Source organism: Anoplophora glabripennis, unplaced genomic scaffold (genome assembly GCF_000390285.2).
Source record: "Anoplophora glabripennis isolate ALB-LARVAE unplaced genomic scaffold, Agla_2.0 scaffold153, whole genome shotgun sequence".
Classification (NCBI taxonomy): domain Eukaryota; kingdom Metazoa; phylum Arthropoda; class Insecta; order Coleoptera; family Cerambycidae; genus Anoplophora; species Anoplophora glabripennis.
In genome coordinates, this window is record NW_019416245.1 from 613539 (window position 1) to 633323 (window position 19785).

Genomic DNA, 19785 nt, shown 5'->3' on the forward strand with positions numbered 1-19785 from the left:
AAGATTCACTCTAAACACACTTGGTGTGTTCTGTAAAAGCAAAATCAAATTTCCCTACTAAGTAAACAATAACTCCTGTGAGATCCGAAAAATGTTAAGGAACATCGTGGTACAAATCCAAGAAGTTCCATAAGGAATCTATGAATAAATGAAGCAATTTAACATCTATAGAGAAAAATATTTCGTGTAACGATTGTACATCACTTTTGCTAGATACATTTCAGTAAATTTCTGTCTAACCGTGTTGCTTTTTAAAACCATATTAAATAAATGCAGATTGAGGTCAAAGGAATTCCAAAGAAATTTGAAAGAATCTGAAGGAACAAGTCCAAGGAAATCTAGAAGAACTTTTGAAATAAAGAAACTTGGTACATATGTTAGAACTGGAACGACCTGCACAAAATTCCAAAAGAGGTATTATCTATACTATATCACTATATCTCCTGATGTATGATCTTGATGTATGTACAACTGTGGACTTAATAAAGTTCCCGACCTGAAACGTTTAAAAGGTTTAATAAATCCTGTTAATTCAATCCTCCTTTTAAAGGCCCATGTCCAGTTTACGTTGGTAATTTTTATTATCCATAGTTATATCACGATTATACGAGATTCGTTCTAAATAAATACTTTATCTTGCGTTCTGAAATCCTAATTTTAAAGTTAAAACAAAGCAAAGTGCCTACTAAAATAAATAAATAATATAGTAAACATAATAAATAAATAAATTCGAAAAATTTCAAGAAACAAAACTTCAAGGAAATCTTGAAACCATTTCTCTAGGTACCATTTAATGAGATTTGCTTTAAACAAACACTAGGTCTTATGGTTTGGAACCTATAATTAAAATTTAAACCAGTCATTTTAAATAATTTAAATTAAAAGCAATGTGATAATTAACTTTTCCATGATCCAATTTAGGTAGGTACCTAGTGACGTCAAGGAGTTTTGACAAAATTTGTAAAAAAATCTCATGGAATGAAACAAGTCTACGATCTACACAAAACTTTTGAAGTGAAGAAACTTTGGTATATTAAATTTGAAACTATGTGCAAAGTTCTCGATAATATATAGGTCCTGTACTAATCGAGCGCAATATAGACCTATTAAAGAAATTAATTCTAAACAAATTCCTGGTCTTCTGGTCTTAAACCTAATAATTCTAAATGGAAAGCAAATCGATCGTTGGCTTTTCAAGATTTCAAATTGTCCATTGAGGCAAGAAAATCTCGAAGGATTCGAAGAAATTCAAAGCCAATATTGATTGAAGTTTTCAGAATGAAACAACTTTAACACCTATAGAGAATTTGAACAGCCCAAAATTCCAAGTGTGATCTTTCTTGTACACTCTTTGTATCATGTTGTATCGCATAAAAGGGCTGAATTTTCTGATCTAGCTCTATGTTCCAACATTTTAACTATGTTTTTAAATGTTTGATAGACACTGTTCTAAAGTATAAAGGAAGGTGATCATTCGCTTTCTAAAAGTGTTGTTAGTGTTAGTGCACCAAATTAATTCATTATCACTTTATTAACACAATGTTACTGGGAAATAACTTCTGAGATGTTCCTTCTGACAGCGGTGCTTTGCAAGTATTTTTTAAAGCAACATTTTTGCTACTTATTCTTAAAGATATTAAGCAAACGTAAAAATTCATAATTTATGTCATTCCGAAGGTGTTATAGAATGCATCATGACAGTTGCCGGGTAACTAACGTGTTTATACGGGCATGGGTATGCAAAATATACCCATACCGACACGACCGTACATAATATTTGTACAGGCTGAACAGAACCCGTCCATTTCCGCAGAATTAGATAAATGCGAACGCTGGTTGTCGACCGCATCCAAATACAAGCCGATCGGAAAATTCCACGGATCGCGGTACGCCGTGAAAGTACGACATTCCCGGCCTAAACAAATGATCCTCGATTGTTGCGGAATTAATTTCGCGCCGTACACGTGTTCCAGAGATAAATTTTAAGTTGCAACTCCGAAAACAGCTATACCAAATTTTATAATTATCGTATCGGAATCTAGACGAACAGGTTGCGGCTCGATCTCAGGGTGCTATGCTCCTGACGCGCCATTTGTTTCCAACAAGCGAGAAGCGGGATCGGCTGTCTGCGCTCGCCACTTCACACCGAGCTAAGCCAACTTCGAGACGACGCTATGTAGTGCCGTTTTTATGGGCCCGCTCTACTCGCACTACTATCAACAACGCCTGTGATTAATAATACCTATCATTTCTCTCGATATACAATTTTGTTCTGCACAAGTCCATAAATTCAAGTCCAAACGGACTGTACTAATATACACATCAAAACAGTACTTAGTCGAAACTGTAGCAATAAACATGACGCATAGTTGCTTATTATTTCCAAAGAAGCTAAGCTTTTTATAAGTTCTTAATATGATAAAATAATTTTGTATATTCCCTGCATGGAAATTGCAACATTCTGTTCATTTCATATAGTGTGCCGTGTGTTCAGCTTAGGCATTCCCTTTCCTGTCTTATGCGTGCAAGTGGGAAAAATGTATTATCACCTTTTCGTTATTCGTTATTCCAGATATGGGATCCGTAAAAAAATCCAGATTTTAATAGTTTTACATGAAATGAACATTCGTACTTAAAAAGAAGTAGAATAGATAGTGCTCCTTACCATTGTCGATGAATAGAGAAATTGACGTCTACATGGAGAAGAGAAATCATGGAAAGGTTGAATGGAAAAACATATTGAATATAAAGATATGCCGTTAAAAGTACGATTATATTAGCAATAGCACACAAAAGGAAAACCCAAATACATAAGGTATGTAGTGGATGAGATGGCTAAAGCTCGTAGTAATTATATAGAAGGCGACTAATCAGGTAACAGCGGAAACAATAAATGAATTATGCTAGTACAAAGAGAAGAGCACCAAATGTGGACTTTGATATTGAATTTGATTGAAATTATTGTCGATTGAAGATTGACAGCGTTAGTGGCAGCATATCGCTGTCGCTGTCACTGTCACTGTGGTGTTTGTGTTTTAAGTAGTTTCAGTGATTGCACGGATTTTGTGTGTACATAGGTGCTGGTAGGCCATCTTTGCCACTAGGGCAGATTTGTTGAATTCAAGTTTAGAATAAACTAAACAGTATACCAATATACCACTGTCAGTGCAGATTTGCAAGGATAATCTAGTTCCAACCAAAGTCGACGCATCTATTTTGTTCTATATTTAATAGTTTCCCTAACTTGATACGCCCCTGAAATCCCGTCGCACAGATCTACATGTTGAGACTGTCACTGCCTTCAGTTTTGGAGCTTTAATATAGCGCCGTTTTGCCCTGCTAGCTATTACCAACAAGGCCTGCGATTAGTAATACCTGTCATTTCTCTCGATACACAATTTTGTTCTGAGCAAATCCATAAATTAAAGTCGAAGCGGACTGTGCTAATATCGAGGCTAATATACACATCAAAACAGTACTTAGTCGAAACTATAGCAATAAACATGACGCATAGTTAGATACTTGCTTATTATTTCCGAAGAAGTAGTGTGTTGTTTAGATAGGGAATTAGCGTTACCTCGACTCTAATCTTACACTTAACACTAGGAATGGTGCTAAACAAAAACGATCATCAACAATGATGGACGATGTCATTAGCCAGCACAAAAAACAAATACCGAGATAAACGAAAGATGCTGGTTACATATTTTTGTCATTGCATCCGTCCTTGTCTATAACAGATATAATTTTGATAATATTTTGAAGTTAAATCAATTAAACGGGTTTTGATAATTACGAACGGACAAATTAGAAACCCAGAGGTCATTCACTGCTCAGAAAAATGTACGTCCATTGCCTCAGGTAATATTTTATTGTATTCCTAGCAAAAAATAAAAAATATTCTATGTATATTTCCTATGAAGTGTATATCTTGTCTTTCAATGACTAACCCCTCATCATGAACCATTTATTCTTGTTAAATTTATCACTCAAACACTTCACCTAAACAAATGTAGGTATTGATTTAAATTTTCAATTCCTTAATCTTCGAAAAAAAATAAGCAGGTACAAGAAGAATAGGATTCAAACTGGAATTCGTTTACCAAGTGTAATTTTAAAGGAAATTACAAATTTGCCAGTATGTTATGAAAAACCGTCACAAAAAAAAATATCAGGATGCAGAGTACAGGATCAATTCATTATAGCACTCATCGAATTCTTTACAACTTTTTGCAACATACACCTGCTGTTGCATTATGGGAAAATACTTAATTATTTCACCAACAGCTGAAAAATTATTTGTTCACGTACATAATGCTTCCGCATATAGTTTTATATCTTACTGGAACCTCTTAGTTTCCAATTAATCTCCAATTAAATAGAATAAAGTTTTTGAATTTGTTTGAATTGGTTGATTGCCATCTTTTATTGCCAAGAAATGAAATAACATCCGTATTTTTTGTATATAAAAAAATAAACGAATCTGACCGTCGTAACGAGCTAGACTTGCCTTAACTGCATCATGTTAATATGAAAATCAACTAAAATCTCATATTATGACTCTTTCATTTAGCAATAGAGAGACAGCGGAGTTATTTAATGGGGGCGTTTATATGCGCAATTTTTTATCCAGCGTTTTAGAAAATCTAAGCAAGTTAGAAACAATATCTCTTCACTGTACCACCAGTTATATATGTTTTCTTCAGGGTATAAGGCAATACATTTAAAATAAGGGAAAAAAGCATATTTTTACCTAGCATGTTTTTATCTTACATTTTGTGTGTGTTGCACGCAAAGAAAATCGCGTGTGGTACTATAAACACAATCACACCCCATAGAATACTTTTAGGAAACTATTAACATATGCATTAATTGCAATTGTCGAGTATCTTTACAAATTTGCGTGACAAAACAGAAAAGGTACATTTTCTGATGTTTACATGTTCTCCGTGATCTACGTGTTTTCTCTTACTAAAAGTGCGATTTCTTGTCTATAAAACGCTAGCTTTAAATAGGAAGCTTATTGTAATAACAATGCTATACAATAAACTAAAAATATGAGAGCTAATAATAGAACATATGTAGATTATACTTTCCTCCTAAAATAAGCAATTTAATTGGTCAAGCTGGTCAAAAGCAATTTCACCAACCAATAGCCGCCTCAAGTAGTCAGATGGAATAAAACTTCAGATTACGCCTTCGTACCTAATTCATAAATATTTATACACAAACGCTTTTGTAATTTTAGCGTCAGGAAGGATTATTAATAATTAATTTCCGCCTGGAAAATACCTACAAAAAATATGGGAGGCCCATCGAGCACAGAAGTTTTATTTATTACGCTCATTAGTAATCATATTCATTTACTACACGATTTATTGTAAAAGAACTTGTATAATCGATTTAAATATGCAAATTGCCGGTTAATAATGTAGAGTAATGGATAAAGGCATGTTGTGAATTTTTTACGCATGCACAGGCAAATAGGTGAACAGAATGACATCGGCAATCGCTAGCCCGTTCCTGTTTTATTGCCCATTCATTTACCGTATCTAATAGCGTTTAGGTAATTGTTAATGTTTCTTTAATGAAAGAACGATATGGGTGCACGTTTCGAATTTTCATGTGTGTTATTATCAGGAGATTGTAGATAAGCGGCTTATTTTACATTTCCCGGGAAATAAACTACAACAGATTAATTAGCATATCACCTAAAGTTATGTATAGACATCGGAAACTTTGTGGCGACAATCAAATAAATAAACAGTAGTAATCTATAGCGTCAATACGCGTTGTAGTAGCAGAAATACACTAAATCTGTAGTTAAGCCGTGTACCGCTCTATACGTACAATTTACAATGCTACTGACTGCCATAAAAACACATGCATATACTACAACTATGCAAAGTGTCAAACTCACTCACACAAGTACAGACTACAATCAAATTTACGGCTAACGGTCCTCAATAAAAACCCTGGATTGTTCACCGGCACGGCAGGCGCACAGGGCAAGCATTAGGGTGCAGTGTATCGAATAAATTGATCGATGCGAAGCCTACTTATGTGTACAACAAATAATGTATCTTTATTTTCATGAAAGTTTATCTTGAGAAATTTGTTTTACCGATACCTAATTACCAAGGTTGCTGCTTATCAAGTAAGCGTCACTTTTTCTCAATAAACTTACATTTGTAGAGATCCACTATGCCAATATACTTTTAATTAATTATGCAGGATTTACAGTTGTGTGATATGTGACAGAAATAAAATTTTGTGGAATATTACTGCAATCCTTTATGTTAATAATTTAACGGAATATTAAATTATTCATCACGTCAAATCAAATGTAAATAGAATATTAATAATATTCTAAACAATTTTAGCAAACCGAATTGTAAATTATAAATATTCGTTTGGTAATAATAATAAAACAAAGGTTGTAAGGAGTAATGGTGAATTAATTAATACCACTACTAAATAATGTCACACACCCATCAAATGATTAAAATTACTTTTTAAAATACATTGCGTATTTCGTGGAAAATGTTTAATCTGTGTAGGTTAACCGCATGTTTGAAAGATTAAATCTATATTGTATTTACCGCTTCTTTTAACAATGCAACTTTCGAATATTACCTTTTAAGAATTAATAGTGAACGTTTTTCTTTGAAATATACTTTTGCTAACAGTAATTATGTATATTTTTCTAATGTTTGAGAATACACACACAAAGTTGTGTACCCAGGTATCTTTCTTAACCTTCCATCTCACACTGGAGTACGTTATAATGCAATTTCTGTGATTTTAAAACGAAAATAAATTTAATCAGCTGACTGATAATTTTAAATTGTTTAACAATTACTTCAAGTACTTTGCAATACAATTATTGAATAGAATCAGTTACATGCTTTTCCAAATGCACTTTTTTATTATTTTACTTGTCATTTTTAATTTTCTTATTATTTAATTTATGTAACATGCATTTACTTTTCTCAGTGTAAGCTAAGGAGAACGAAAACTCGAAAATTTCTATTGCAGTAAAAGTATGTGACAAAAAATCATCTATTCCCAGATAACTGAAGTGCATTTGGAAATATTAAACTCTATAAATGTAAAATATTCTTGTCAAATGTCCAACATTATTTGATCTCCTCAATTTTTTTTCCAGGTTTTGTTTTTCCAAAATATAAAAGACAGGTAAAACCACTTGTGTATAGATATATCTCTTTTACTTAAGATTTAAGTGCAAGTCGAGAAATTACATTCATGTTTTTATTAAAAGAAAAAAAGATTGGAAAAAAACGTTGATAAAATCACAGTTATACTATTTTGTCTAAAGTTTTCGTATAAAATTCCGTAAATGCGAAATCACCCCGTAATTTTGCTTTGATTGTTAGAAACATAAATGAAAAACAATTTCATCGCCAAAACGTCAAAACTGGCAGATGTCCTACATCGAAACGATTCTTTCCAGAACCCATTAAAACAAAGACTACGACTCGCAACACACGAATCAAACCAACACCAATCACCCCTCATTATATACCCCAACCGAAACTCACAATCAGGGGGTGCCGCAGAGAACCGCGACTCAGGGAACTCGGACGACACAATCCGCGTGTAAACACGGTTGCGTGTCTACCAGTAATTAGAACTACAATCATTCCGAATTGTCATTACTCCTATTAGCCTCAAAACGTACCAATGCATCGGCTAATAACGTATACGCATCGTCTTTTTGTCCGCTGATTGATTTAAAAGCCTTACATTATGCAGACAAGGACAAATAAATTCATCGCACAATTATTCCAGCTCTATTAGTGCTTATGTGACGCCTATCGCAAGTATTTTGTTCCAGACAATTAATAATCAATGGATGCCCGATTAATTATTTAAATAAGCACTGAATTCGGTCAAAACGTTTTAATGTTGCCGACATATTTAAAACAACTAGACATGTAGAACTTGTGGAAATGTTAGCTAATGGGTACTTGAAGACTTCCAGAAACGTAATTTAAATTAAATAAAACAGTGTTACGTCTACCTATTGTTACTGTGTATTTATTTATTATATACTTAGCATTTATTATTTATATACTGAGAAAGTAAAATGAAATACCTGCCATAGAAATTACTTATTGCAGCATTAATTATAAACCTCAGTTCTTTTTTTGCTTTCTCTACATCATACGGTTGAACATAGTACATAGTTTTCTTTCAAAAATATTTTCCAAATTTGTAAACATTATAATGAAGTCGTCAAAGTAAGTTTTCACTTTCGTGCACAATCTGCCGATTCAAACTTGGACTGGCAAAAACGTATAAACGCAACGCAAATATCTTTAAATTATTAAACCAATGCATAGGTTTGGTCGTTCGAGGTTTCATCATTCACAAAAAATTAAAAAAAATTTTGTCATTTGTATTGCGCCCATTTTTGTAAGTGAACCAGCAGCCTCAGACGTCGCAATAGAGTTAAAAACCACACCTGAGCACTGACTTCTTCATTGCCGACATTATTTTACAAACAGTGTGTACGGCATATAAACATCGATTTCCCATCTAACCAGTCTATTTGAAAAGAATAACTATAAAAATATAAAGTGAAAATAGAATTGTCTCTGCGCCACGTCCCATACATAAAACTTACTAGCCTCATAAAAACCCCATCGCCGCGGTGCTTCGTACTTGTCCCAACGCATCAATGATTGTATTTTTATATACTTTAACCGGAAAATGGAGTTTAGTAAATTATTACCTGCTAGTCACTAATCACTGTCAGTTTTTCAGAGCTACGATGCACTTTGGATTGTATGATAATCGCGAAATTAGAAATTTTGTATTGCCTTAACGCAAACAGAAACTTTGCAGAAACATGGTAGTTCATTTTAAGTTCCTTCAATGATTTGGAAAGGAACTCGTACAGAAACGAAGCCAAAAATATTCAAGTTGATATTATATTATATGATTATATTTAACATTAAAATTAAAAAAAACAAAAGGTTAGAACCTACATTATAAGAAATACATTGTAAAATGTAACAGTAGGTACAATGTAAAAAGTAACAATTTAAAGAAAGTAACAAATAAATCAATATACCTAAGAATATTTTTGCTTATTTTCTTTTTCGTTAGGTACAGTAGCGGACAGTAAAAAGTCTCTACACTAACGCCTAATTATTTCTCACCCTGATCTTTGAAGGCAAGTTGAAATTAAATTATTTCTGTTCATATTTATTTCAAATTAAAATTTTTCTTCTCCTCGTTCTTCTCTCATACCAACTACGCCAAGTTTGTATCCTCATTTTGTTATATAACAGTGTTTCAAGAATTTACTACCATTTTAGATACATTTTAAGTTTTACATCCGTTTTAACTAAGAAACATATAAGTCTTGCTTGTTTTTAATGTTATGCTTATGCCTTTTATTAAAACATTTAGGTATAAAATTTCATATAACACATTTTGTGCATTTTGTAACTTAAAATATCATATTGTCGGTGCTTTTATTCTTACATACTACCTACATTCTATTTTGATTCACTTGAGGCTGCTTTTCCTCAATTGATATTTTGACTTATCGGATTTTTACTAGATTACGGGTGTATTTTTGTACAGTTTACTCGTCAGTCATTAAATACTATCTGTTTTAAGACATATGATAATTACAAAATCAAGAATTAGGTGTTACCCAAATGGAGACAAATGGAGATTTTTATGCTTTTATGCTTTTATTTAGACTTTTTATCTTCCGTCGATGATTTAGAAAGAGTCTCGTACAAGAATGGCTTCAAAAACATTCAAGTGAAGTGGATAAAAACATACTTACACTGATAAAAAGAATTATGTAAAATTCCCCGTAAATATCCATGTAAAATTGAGTGCAAAATTATTTGTTCATCAAAATTACATAAAACATGTAATTTCTCACATTTTGCACAGTTGTCAATTATTTAAAATGAATTGGTATCATCCAATTGGTTAAGCCAAATCAGTTCACTGTAAATTAACGCTAGGGCTGTTTACATTAAAAATAGTAAGAACACGAAAGATTTACACTAATACATTTTAAAATGTAAGACTAGATACAGTGTAAAATGTAACAATATAAAGTAACAAGTAAATATATTTAGAAATAGTGCAGTCAAGTAAATACCTAATTTTTTACTACGTGCTGTCATTTTTACATTTTTTGTGTGTAAAATTGTGTAAAATTGAGTACTTATATAATAATTCACAATGTTTATTATACACAAATGCTTCATCTATGGTTAAAAACTGAATTGCTTGAAGAATAAGTTCGATCTAAACTGCTCTGGTCCTTTATAAAATAATTTTTTTTTATTCCTCTTTTTTTATGCACAGCACCTTTGCTAATATTGCAAACATTAATATTATGGAAAAAACCTCCAATTACCCCAGCCTCATGAATCACTAGCCCTCTAATTATTTCTCACCCTCAATTCGGCTATTTCCAGGAGTCTCCTAATCCGATTACGCTGCAAAAATTACTGAAAAGGCCCGAAACGCATCATTCATAATTCGGCAAAAGATGTCGCGCTATCAATGAATCATCAATCGAAATACGCAACTAAATTAATGGATAAATCACCCCCTTTAGTTTTTACCCCCATATAATTGAAGCCCGAGAAACAATATGCGCACTGTTGCGATGTATTGGGGGGGTTGCAATTCTGTTATCGTCGCAGTGGCCTACGTACGGGGGTTGCGTGAGCAACTGTCACTTGTTTACCTTACAAACAATGCCTTCTAGTGGGTTAAGTTCTTGGTTTATTTATGGCTTTGAACGGTTGTAACAGCGCTTGTGGTCGACTGGAATTTTTTTAGAAACGGAAAGGAAAAGTTACCCTGTCTTTCTAATTTTCACTCGAAATAAATAATTTAAGAATAAAATCCCACTGTAAGAAACCATATTTTTTAGAAAAAAAAAATTAGGGGCATTAACATTTTAGTTTTCATACTTAAAGCCAACCTAATTTTAGGTGTCCACAATTCAGAGGTTATTAACAGAAAGACATTTTTCATATAATTCCTTTATTTTGTACTAATAGAAACATATTTAATTTAAAATTATAAAATGATATTATATACACCACGTAGATATTGTTATTCATTTGAGCAACATTGAAAGAGATTTTCAACCAGTTTAATTTCAGGATATAAGGGAAGTAAGGTAACAGTATTACACTTTTTTTTGTCTTCTGTTTAACAAATAATTTTTTTCGTAACTAACATTGTTTACTGAATAGGAACGGTGTTACATTAAGATTGGTAGTGGTACAAAGTAAGCAAAAGTTAAATCAAAACATACAAATATATATATAACAACAAAAACTAACTAAAATAGTGTGTAACTTATTCTTAAGGTTCTAAAATAAAACTAATAAAATACAGCAGGTACTAGTGTTACTATAATGTTACTGTTATTTCGATTTTGTTGCAACACTATTCTCTACACATACTACCAAGAATTAAATAAAAATTATAAATTATCTGTCATTGATAAAGGTTATGTTACTACCACACGATGTGACATACATTAGCGGCAGTATTCAGTATTTGGAACTCGAATACTTTACTCGTGTAACACATGATGTTTCAATTATTATTTTAAGAAACAAAATATTGTGTTTTTAAATTATAAAATTTAGCTCTTCTGAACTGAAATGAATATAGGAAAAACATTACAAATGTAACGCCATTTCCTCTGGAACACTGTTGACGCACTTCCACAACAACCGATTACACAAAACCATACATAAAAATTTTGGATGTTTTTCACCGAAAACAAATTCAGTTTATTTACAGAACTTTAAACATTGGAACTACAGCTAAAATTTGAGCGGGAAATCTACACTATCGCTCCATTATCGCAATCCGCAATGGCTTTTGCTGCCGTTCACTACTATTGTTTGTTTATTCAGCTTATCTTTACGGCAAACAGACTAGAGAGTTTGTTTTGTTTTACAAAGCCCGCCAAATTTTATCTGCAAGACAAACAGGGTAACTAAAATATTCAATGTCTGCTTGATGTTATCAACACACTGGCAGATATCTGCATAACTTTATCCATAGTCACACATCTACAAACCAAGCAAAAATTTAACGGCTTGGTGTGATTTGGTGTCCTTAATAAAAGTGTTTGATATTTCTGTCAGGTATAACAATAAAAATAGGTACTGTCCGGATTATCTTTTATAACTTTGGAAGCCCGCTTTCTCCGCCCAAAACTTTATAACGGCCATAAAATAATTCACCTACTACGCCTAGCTTAATGAATCCTTTTCTTAATTCCAAATAAAACTAATCTCTACTTGATTTGTCACTTGAAACCAGACAAGTGAAAACACGGCTTATATCTAATCGCTTGTAAAGGGAATTGTTTCGCCGCTATAAACGAGTAGGTATATTTATTGATATTGTTTAATGTAGATACCAGGCAGGAGTTTTTAACCGATAAGTGAATGATTATTGATGCATCTTGGCCTGCGGGGAAGCAGTTTGTTTCGACTTAAGTCGTAAGTGGGTATTACTCAAAATAAATATTTTTATCTCTTTCTACATCAACACCTTCATATGTTAACTTGTTCCTATATACAAGTAAATACTACACTACTTATTACAAGCGCAGGGAACTACATGCTAAGACTACCAGCACTGCTTTACAATTTCTCTTTAGCTTAGTTTTTCAGCGGGAAATAACTTTGAAATTAATAATTCCTATTCATATTTATTTCAAGGGTTTCAGGTGTATCAGTTACTAGTATTTTCTCATCACAACTACGTGAAATTTGCGCATTCATAAATAAAGCAACACAAAATACAGCGCTACAAGAATTAATTACAGTTTTAGTGAAATTTGAAGCTTTATAATCAATTTATTGAATGCTATTCTTACATCCAACACTTTAGACAGATTAGAAGCATTTTTTGCATCTTAAAACATGAAAAGTCTTATTAGACACTAAAACATAAAATTTTACATTTACAGCTATTTCTGTAGGTGTGTTCAAACTTATGTATGATCCGCATTTAATTTTTTTTTTTAATTGAGACAGGTTTTGCAAATTTCCCGATTAGATGGTTCGATAAGCCGACGTTTTTTCCCCGACTTACTCTCCGGATCTTCAATTTGTTATCCGAGATTATCCCTACATGTTTTTTCATCGGCCCTAAGCTGCGAACCGAGTTTTTCAGCTTCTCCCCTTTATTTTTGGCCATTTGCTCCGCCAACACGGTTACCACCCGGCAACTGAATATGTAAAGCCCCGCACACGCCGGCCCCGCACCGCAACCTACTCCGATTTTCATTCAAATGTTTCCGAGCACGTGCCTACCGCGATTCCTCAGCGTTACCTGCCGCCCGAAATTTGCATAGCAGAATCGAGATGATTTACCTGTAAGCATTCCTATTGAGTGTAATTGTATAAATCCTCAACACCTGAGTCACTAAAACTCTTACAGATCAAATTAAAAACACATGAAACACTAACACAAAACAAATGAGAGTCGTTAACACAGCACTGAAAATCCTTGTCGTCAGTGTAACACAACAAAACGGGACTTAAACTATACAGGTGTTCATAAGTGTAACAATTAAAACGTGTGATATCTTAACGCGGACAACATAACCGGTCCGACTTTGAGCTTCAACTGTTTTGTGCATAATGTTGACAGCCAATGAGGGGCGGGACCAGGAGGGGATAACACCCCCTCCACGACACACCTGAGAGAGTGGGGCTGGTAGTGGGGGCCGCAGCGCGGTTGAACGGACGCGAAGTAAGTTTCGAGCTGTTTTGGTGCTTTGCAACAATTCCATTTTTTCAGCGCGACTGATTGAGCTTCTTCGGCTCTTCTTTCAAAGTTTTTTCATTAAGAGAATATGATTCGGTACTATTGTGCTCCTCACAGCCGGTAATTATGTTATTTCGTCTGATTAGACCCAGGCGATGCTTTTTCGTTATTAATATTAGATGAGTCCCGTAATGGCCGTTTTATCGGCAGGCCAAATGAAAAATTCGTGCGAAGTGCTCAGGTAAATTATATCATTATCCTAATTTGGATCAAGATATGGAGGGATTTATTCATTTCGACGAATCAGAAAGAAATATTTCACAGAACAGTCTGATCCCCAATAAGCTAGTACAGATTCCCATCCACATTTTGATAGTTTATTCAAACTTAAAGATGAATATTGTTAGAATGTTCATACTTTACTTTGTATGTTCATTTAATTATTGTAGTAGATAACAGATAAATATGAACCTCTTCTCAGAGGATTACCATCCATTCACATTTTTATTTGGTGCTTAAAAAGCATTACTTTTAGCAAAAATTATAGTAGTCTTATTCAGGATAGTTAACAATAAGGGAATAATGAACACACGAACGCTAGCAAGGTTCTGAAACTTCAAAGGTTTTTCCTTTGAAACTGAACTTACAGAAGTTTGAGAAAATATGTCTTTATTCAGCAGGCTACTAGTCTCAATCGTTTTTACATTATTTTTATTACCTACCAAAGAACTGCAGTCATTGCAAGAATTGCCTACTAACGACTTGCATCAATTGTTAATGCTGCAGTGTGGTAACAACTTACAAGACTGTATTTATATTGTACTTTTTGATAAAAATCCCTACCAGTTAACTTCTGACTGAAATATGACTCCATAAAATAATCGCTTGCGCTTTCATTTTTCAGTTTACAGCTGCCTTTTCGACCAGGTGAGAAGATTACTTTGCTACTCGGTGTTACGGGTGACGATCGCAAAATGTCTTCGTCGCCTGCTGAAATAAAATTATAATCGGGCACGACCATGATGGATCGCTCCATTCCAAAGAACCTTTATCGATAACGTGATATTGCCGACTGCCGTATCTCGAGCAATACAGTTATCACATTGTAGCTTTTACTCCAAGAATTTTGTCAACACATTGGACGGCTATATACTTAAATATATTCTTCAACTTCACATTTATATCATCCTGCAATGCATGCATTCATTTGTTATACCTGTAATCTTCATATCAAAATATATGCGACTATTTACATGGGTATGTCTGCGTCTTCATTTGAATATTTTTCACTCAGCGACAGTGCAATCCATTTATTTGTGGGTAGGCGCGTATTTACAAAATAAAATAAAATCTACCTAGGCCAGCACGTGACAAAATATATTTGAATAACAATTTTGTCGTGTGCTTTGAAGCTTTGCATATCTAGCGCCAATTTGAATACGTTTAAGAGTTACCCTTTGCAAAAATGCAACTAGAAAGGTTGATTATGGAGTTTAGTGAGTAGAATCGCTGTATCTGTAATCAATACTTAGGTACGTTCTTTTATTGTGCAGGAAATCTATATTTACTGCATTCTTTGAAGAAAAACTATCTATATTTAGGTTGGATCAGATGAAATTAAAACTATGTTGAAAATTCGCATAGAAGGAAGAATGTAACCACTTGTATATAAACAAACTAATTCATTGTTTCAAGAAAGAATCTAAGGAAGAATACGAAACAGTAAGAAAAATCTCAAGGAATTCAAAGGATTTTAAAATACAGCTCCAGGTGAAGGTAAGGTAAGTGAGGTAAGTCCAAGAAGGACTGTCCATTAAGAAGAGGTCATTTGTGATTCTGTTAAAAAACTTACTACATTTAAAAGCTGTTTATACACCTTTGTTGAGCTTTAACGTAGCGAAAATTGGTCATTTTCACATGACGGCAAATCATTTGCATGACAAATATTGTTTATTGTACACAAATTAACTTCTACTAAACGAGTTATATTTACATGTGACCATAATTGCAGGCGATACGCTTTTGTTTGAAATATCCGACACAACTAATTTGTCTGTTGATTTCGAGTGTCACGACGTGCATAATTTCCCGAGCCGATATTTTTTAAAATTGAAGTTTTAATCATTTTGCCGTTCCCGTGAAAGCAGCACACAAAACGCATTCAGGAATTAATTAATTTAATAAATGTCAAACAAAAAACGCTCTTTGAACAGTTCAGGAATCAATGGAAGTGGAATACCATTTGTTGCCTTTCCTTTAGATAGAAATTATTGTTTTTTCTATTTAAATTCTGAAACCTACAATTACTCATTGTTCAATTTATGTGCCCAGTCATTAGTGGTAATGACCCAAGTGACTAAATTGTCATTTAGTAAAATCGTTTTTGCTACTCCTTATTAGTGAACGGTTTTTGACTTGTGCTCTGTCTCGTAATAAAGATCCAATAAAATATATTTAACAGTAATTTAGACATCGGAAAGTTTGTGGCGACAATCAAATAAACAGTAGTAACACAGCCAGGCTGACAGGACAGGCATAAGGGTGCCGCTAGATACGTATCGAATAAATTGATCGACGATGCGAAGCTTCAGATTAATTATTTATTACAACTGCTTTCCTTATGAGTAAGAAATTATTGTTTTTTTATGTTGGTACTTATTATTACGTACTATATCTATATATTTATTTTATGGTAAGTTCCATGTGAACCGTTTAGTGTAGAAAAATAGACACCGCCCCTTTTTGTTTCATTCTGTTAGGCCAATAAGGCAACGGTTGTGACACTTTTTGTTTGAATAAAACTACATAAAAGAAAACCCGACCTACAGCCTACCCTGTACCACATTGTAGCCGCCCTGACATTTCTGATCTCTAGTGATTACTTACTGAGATATTTATTATAAAGATTTTTGTTTTCTATGTATACAAATTTAGTTTGACGACGAACCAGTGATTAGTCAATTGATATTTATGCTAAAAAAGTTTTTTGAATTTAAAATAATTTATCGATAGATAATCTTTCTCGATCACGCAAGTCTGTGTAGAAATTCTTCTTGCACATTATGAATTATTTCTGGGGTAACTCTGTGTATTTCATCTATAATACAATTTTGGAGTATTCTAAATTATTTGGTCTATTAACGTACACTTTGGACCTTAAGTATCCCCATAAAAAATAGTCCAGGGAATCTCGCGGGCCATTCTATCGGTCCTCGTCTGCCGATCCACCTCCTAGGAAAACAATTGTCCAGAAAATCTCGAACAGGGCGCGCATAGTGCGGAGGTGCACCGTCTTGCTGAAACCATATGGTGTCATCAGGAATATCAGGGTCATTATCGTTAGGAAAAATTACTGCAAGCGCTGGAACAAGGTCATTTTGTAAAAACTCTAAATATCTTTTTCCTGTAAGGGTTCCTTCAAAGAAGAAAGGCCCTACTATTTTGTTGTCAACTATTCCAGCCCACACATTCAATTTCTGTGGGTGTTGAGTATGTGTCTCTGCCATTCAATGAGGATTTTCCCGACTCCAATACCTGCAAATTTGACGGTTCACTGTACCATTGAGACAAAACGTGGCCACGTCTGAAAAAACTATTTGCCGGTGTAAATCTCTATTTACTTGACATAAATCCATCATAATTTCACAAAAGTGTAAGCGGCGGTCGGGATCATCTTCATTGAGTTCCTGCACAAGCCGAATTTTGTAGGGATGATATTTTTCCTGCCTCAGGATACGTAGCACTGTGGTCTGACTAATTTCATTGTTTAATGCAACCAATCGTGAAGTATTATGAGGATCAAAATGTTCTGCTTGCGATCTTCACTAACGTTTGGACATCCAGGTTTTGGAAGATCTACAACATTGCCAGTTTCTCTAAATTTAGATTCTATCTTACTGACTGTTGATTGGCTGAAACAGCGATCTGGATGTTTTTCATTAAATAAATCGCAAACTTCCTGCTGCGTTCTAGTCTTATCCCCGCATCCGATAAGAATTAAAATTTCAATTTTTGTGTGACAGTTAAATGTGCCATAATACTTTAAATTCAACAATAATTTTTATATCGTTTACAATACTTAGAAAGTCGGTATGACAGTGACACTTTGTAAAGATTTACACCTACGTGATCCATAAAAAACTTCAGGCATTTCGAAAAACTAAGTTTGATAACGTTTTTGCTTTATTTTAATTGATTTGGGTTTTCTAACATTCAATCGTCATTTACTCGAAAACTTTCCTATGTAAGATGGCAACATTTTAATATTGTCGGATCGACAATGAAACGATTTTTCAGAATCAAGAAAAAAATAGGGGGTTGTTATTTAAAAAAAATGTCGATGACGTCATTACTTGAAAACAAATGACGGTTGAAAATCGCCTTTTCTGCTAAAACATGTATTTTTTAAATTAAAAATCGACCTGTTCGAGGATTTTTCCCAAAAAAAAATTTGTTTCGTTTTTACTGAATTTATTCCATACTTTAGGCGCGTACTGTATATTAGAAATGCGCAAGATCGATTTTTTCGTATTAAATTAACGTAAATTTTTAACGGAATTATCAGGTTTTAATACGCCGCCCCACCTTCCACACAAACCCGGTGTTTTTCATGGAACCTTACTCGACGTGTTGCTAACAAAACCACCTTGCCGAGATCTAATTCCAGTGCGGAAAAAACCGGTAAACTGCCTCTATGAGCAAAGTTGAGAGGTCGAGATCTGACAGATAGTATGATCGACAATCTGTGAGTCGGTATGCGGTGAAGCAGTGCCCGCGTCCCCCCGTCTAGCCGGCTGTGATACATCCACACAGCATCCGTATCGGGCCAATCTCCAGTATGTAACTCATCTATCGCCGTATAAATATTTTAGCAACTAGTATCGGCCTGTTAGTTATTGCCACTACGTCCCGTACACGATTTCACAATGCTATTATTTACAAGGATACCGGGATTCTCTAGATTTTCTCTACACCAGTGGAGATATCGGTACGTCCTAGCGACGTTTGTTTTCCTCACTGCATGTTTCGCTATCTTCTTCATCACACCGAGTCGAACAGTCTTTAAACAGGGACATTTTCAATGGCGATGTCCGAAAACTAATCCGTAGGCGGCGTTTACTAGTACGAAATGGTAAATGAAAATAGTTGTTTTCTAAAATAAATTACTACATTATTGTGACCTTCAATTTTGTGCAAAAAACTGTCACAATTGTATATATCATGTATAAAAGTATTTTCGTATAATTCCACAAAAAAATGTAAGTATTACTTTCAATGCAGTAGAAAATAATAATATTGTTCTATTAAATTCTACAATATACAGGGTGTCCCAAAAGTGGCGCCCATCCTTATGGGTTTTGATTAAGGGGACAAAAACAAATCGAAAATCAAGAGTGGAAAATGTTCCGATTGTTTTTCTGTGCTGAGTTATTCAAAAAATTATTTAAAAAAACTAAAAATAAACATTTGGACTGGGTTATTACATATTTATGTAGTTCAAAGCTGTATTTGCTGCAGCTGCATGTTTATAAATGAAAACTTACCATTGCCATTGCTGCATGACATTCCGTTAGCAGTTAGACTAAATTATTGGTTTCAACATGATGGAGCTCCATCACATTATGGTTTACGAATATAAAATTATCCGAATCAAAACTTCAGAGACAGATGGATTGGAAGAGGAGAACCATGGCCTTCTGCATCACCAGATCTGAATCCCCTAGACTTTTCTTTTAGGGTTATTTAAAAGAAAAGATTTATAGTCCGTATATTCCCTGCTTTCGCGTTAATAGACCAAGAGATGCTACAAACAGTTCATGCTTCAATGTTGAATCGTGATAATCTTTGTCTTGAAGTAGAAGGCAACTTATTTGAACACCTGTTGTAAAACAATTTCTATTATTTATGCACATTATGATTTTAGTTTGTTTTATTATTAAAATGTTTTTCTATATCCTTTTCAGGTTAAAA

The 19785-nt window shown here is 33.7% G+C and overlaps 1 protein-coding gene across 2 annotated transcripts in view; it reads right to left on the bottom strand.

The window, feature by feature from the left end:
• LOC108909803 (zinc finger homeobox protein 4) overlaps positions 1–13488 on the bottom strand; it is a 158930-nt gene extending 145442 nt beyond the window's left edge. For both annotated transcript variants that reach the window (XM_018714234.1, XM_018714235.1), the window contains exon 1: positions 13419–13488. The gene's annotated coding sequence lies outside the window, so the exon portion shown is untranslated. The remainder of the gene's footprint in view (positions 1–13418) is intronic.
• Positions 13489–19785: the final 6297 nt, after the last annotated feature.